Source organism: Elaeis guineensis, chromosome 8 (genome assembly GCF_000442705.2).
Source record: "Elaeis guineensis isolate ETL-2024a chromosome 8, EG11, whole genome shotgun sequence".
Taxonomy (NCBI): domain Eukaryota; kingdom Viridiplantae; phylum Streptophyta; class Magnoliopsida; order Arecales; family Arecaceae; genus Elaeis; species Elaeis guineensis.
The window spans coordinates 127,602,004-127,606,460 of record NC_026000.2 but is presented as its reverse complement, the minus strand read 5'-3'; the positions used below and the strand labels follow the sequence as shown (position 1 = coordinate 127,606,460).

The window sequence follows — 4,457 nt, the reverse complement described above, 5'->3', positions numbered from 1 at the left end:
AAAGATACACCAATAATATAATATAAAAGTTACTAAGAATATGGAACCATTAATAACTCTACCAGCTATCTAAAATATTTTTTTTTTGATAAAATATCTAAAATTTTATCACAAACGTTTTAGAAACCTTTAAAGCACCAATAAGATAAAAATCCTTAAATAACAATAAAAAAAAAAAAAAAAAAAAAAAACAATCATGAATTTTTTTGTGACATGAACTCATGACTCAGTGCTATTAATTGAATGAAAATTTCTGCCGCAACCAATTCGAATAAAACTCTATTCTCATAAAAAATACTAAATATTTTTTAATTACATAAATTAATTAATTTAAAATTTTTCTTCATTTTTTTTCCACTAGAAACAATCATTAAAATTACTTATTTAAATTTCTCTAAAAACCAATCATTAAAAAAAAAAAAAATCAACGTCTGGAAACCAATCATTAAAGAAAAAAAAAAAAATCAACCTTCACATATCACTTTTCCCCCAAATAAAAATGATAAGGTAATCCAAAAAATTTGTTTGAAATTTAAAATGATAAAAATCCCCACATTCCCAGTTTTTCTTTGAACAATTTTATAATATAAAATATTAAAAAAGTTTTAAATATTCAGAGTTGGGCAGGGGCCGCGCGAACGCGTACCCCCTCTACCACAAATTATGACGTCCACTCTCCCACTTTGGGGAGATGGTAAGCCAGGGCTCCCACCAAGTGCAATGTGGGCCCCTAACCTAGGCCATGGGCCTTTTTGATCACCCATCGACCCCGTCCAGGTAAGTATGGTTCAACGTCTCACGGCCGCTCCTATTAATCCACCTCCCGGCACTCACAAGCTTTTCTGTACCCGATGTGGGACTAAAGTCGCCGAACGGATAACACCTGTTGAGTGTTGAACGAGTAACCTTTGGCCCACGAAGTTGCTACGGTTCGCGTGTGGGACGGAGATGATTGACCGTCAGAATATGCATGACCTGTGATAGATGCCAATGATCCCCAGCTAAAAGAGAGATTTAATAATCCGACGGTCAAAAATCCATCACCGGTACCCAATCTATCATCTTCCGATGATTTAAGTGTTCAATTTTCATCAATCTGTTGCCACCTCCTCTTTCAAGTTTAAGTAGTGTGTGACTTGTGCCAAACAATGGCATTACAACATCAACAAAGGTTTCATCACTCAATCACATCGAGGGACGCCATTGGCAATGTATAAATTATTTTGTTCTTCTTCATTCTCCTCGTTGCTAGTAACATCTGGCTAGGAGTCGTTGGATGAGCTCTAGACCTAACAAGTTAGCTAGTGAGAGTGGCCGTCTCTAGCTTACTTGGATGAGGAAAATAGTCCCGTGTTGACCGTCCCACCTCAAAACAAGAAAGGGAAGTTCTTTTGTCGGAGTTTATCAAATAAAAAATATTTTGATATCCAAATTGTTGGTTTTCAGGTGACCAGGCATGTAAAAATTTTCTTATCGATTACTTTAACCTAACAGAAACAGATATGAAAATTATTTTCATATAAAAGTATGCAGATCTAATCTAAATCACTTAAGGATTGATTAACATGCATAAATAAATTTTATAAATAGATCTGAAATAAGAAGAAAAAAGAAAAATAATTACCTTAATTACTTTCTTTTGATCTTACTCGGATCGGATCAGATGGATACTGAAGATTTTATTGGAGCCGTGCAAGCATCCGATCTTTACTGGTATCCATACGGAGACAGCCTGATCGAAGCACCGGGCCATCTTGCAGGTCTCGCTCTTCGCTTGGATCTGGATCACCTTCTTCTAGATCTCGAAGAACAGGACTGAAGCACAAATCTTTCGCACTGATCTGATAAGATCTCTTCAGGACGTCAAGAAGAGGAAGAAGAATCCTTCTTCTTCTCTTCCTCTCTCTCTCTAATCTCTCTATTTCATATCTGATCTGAGGATAAGATGAGGCATGGGATGAAGAAGGAAAAAGGGATGGCATTGAGAGATGTCTTGTAGCTAAGAAGAGATCAGCACATGCACGCCCCAAAAAAATTCTCATGCTATCTTATTTTTGTTGCATAAAAATAATACTTCAACATCCTATTCAGATCAGATTTGATTCCCTTCCAGATTAGGATAAACTTTATTTGAATCAAATTCAAATAGAGAAAAAATCATAGATGAGAGAGAGTCCCATAGAGGAGGGGCACCCTTTCACGCACGCAAGACGCGCCCTCCCTCTTTCTGATGTGAAAAAGGAGAAAGAAGCCTAAAAAAAGTGGGCTTAGGCTTCTTAATTTGATGGGGTTTCAAATTGAATTCAATTCGAGTCCTATTCGAGTCCGATTCAAATCACATTTGAAAAGACTGTCAAACCTAATCTAATCAAGATTGAAATCTAAGTCTAATTTAGATAATTAAACCCAATTAATTTTAAATTAAATCAAATCTAATTAAATAAATTTTGATTTAAATTAATTAGAACTTGATCCATAATTTAATCAGACCCAATTACATTGCAAAACTTGTAATTAAATTCCTCATACTAACAATTAGCAGATACTAAATTTGTAACCTTTATAAATTAGCAGTTTCTTAATTCAAACCATCAATCCAATTGATAATTTGATTATAATCCAAACTATTGATTAGGTCGCACTTCTTTTGTATATGATCCCTTAGATCCTGTTCTGTCTGGTAGTAAGACATACCATGATATCCATCACAGTATCATAGAAACTTCTTTTGATGGGTAGAAACGATTCCAACTCAATCCAATAAGGATCATTGATCCAAAAAAATCCTAGTGAGTTCTCACAATCTACCAGTGATGTCAGTAGCATATAGTAGCAACCCAATAGAACAAAAAATTTTGAACGCCTAGATGTGATTACCATATGATCAAGTTCTTTTATCGAGAGTTCTGACAGGATTCAGATCATAAAAACTTATCAAATTCTAAGCATCTATCATATGCCAGACTTAATTAGCTTAAATCCAATTATGAATCTTATGGAAACTCATTTTTATTATCATATTACTATGGCCACAGACTTAAGAACTTAACCTCTTAGGTTGTATAGGACTACTCTTCAACTATCACTACAACAAAATAAGTTTTTAGCAACGAAAAAATTCATCGCTAATAATCTATTTTCGTCGCTAATAGTTATTAGCGATAAAATTTTTATGCTAATAGTTAGTCACAATTAATCATGTCATTGATAATATTTTATGATAAAAAAAAATTTCATCGTAAATAATAGATATTACGATGAAAAATTTTCATCGTTAAAAAAATTAATTTTTTTGAAAACTATTTACGATGAAAAATTTTAATTGTAAAAAAAATATTTATGATAAAATTTAATGTGCTAATAAATAATAAATTAATAGTATAAAAATATTTTCATCACTATTAATTTAATTAAAAATTTTATAAAAATTAAATTTATAAAAAATATTAACGACGTAAATTTTTCATCACAAATAAAATTATTAACCATGAAAATATTTTTATTGCTAATAATTTAATTATAAATTTTTATAAAAATTAAATTTAAATAATATTAGTGACGTAAAGCATACGTTGTAAATATGATAATTTTTGACATAAATATTTATCACTAATAAAATATCAATTATTTATGTTGAAAATATTTTCATCGTTATTAATTTAATATAAAATTTTAATATTTTTAAATTTATTAAAAATTTTATTTACAACCAATTTTTCATCGCTAATATATTTTTTGGTGATCAATATTTTATTAAAAATAATTCTATTGCTAATAATTTACACATATTTTTTTAAAAAAATAATTTATAAATATATATATTTTTAATTTATATTTATAATATTTTTTATAAATTAAAAATTAACATAATAAACTCATAAATAAATTTTATTATTTTATTATATTAACTTAAAATTATAAAAATTTTGAAATAAAAATAAAAAACTACATAAAAAGATCGTCAGGTGTCGGCATCTGTAGAAGGAGAATAAGCTGGGAAAGGAGAATGCTTGAAAGAGCTCAGACTGGCCTGCTGCTACCTCATCAGTTGTATCATCCACTCCATCTGCGCCATCCGCTCCATCATCTGAATTTGGAGCAGCTAATACTCGTCGACGCGTGCAGCCAACTCATCCGCTCGATGCTCAACCCGCTGTTGATCCTCAGTAGCCTACCTCTATACCTCTACCAGTCGAGCATCACAGGCAACATGGATGTCAACCCTAAATGAGCGTGAAGATGAGGGAGCAGTGATCCCATACTCTAAAGCCCTAACATAACAGGATCTCATACCAAGCACCTGATCACAGATCTCATCATCTGTGTGTGCGGTCGAGCCCTTTTAATTTCATACAGCCCTTAAGGGTAGGCTGGGATCTGATGCCTATCATACAGTCCTAAAAATTAAAGTTATAGCTATTTTAATTTCACACTGAAAATCAAACTACGAATGAAAA

The 4,457-nt window shown here is 31.7% G+C and overlaps 1 non-coding gene across 1 annotated transcript; it reads right to left on the bottom strand.

The window, feature by feature from the left end:
* Positions 1–624: 624 nt before the first annotated feature.
* On the bottom strand, positions 625–785 carry LOC114914484 (U1 spliceosomal RNA). Its single transcript, XR_003801741.2, has one exon. It is a non-coding gene; the product is annotated as a U1 spliceosomal RNA (small nuclear RNA).
* Positions 786–4,457: the final 3,672 nt, after the last annotated feature.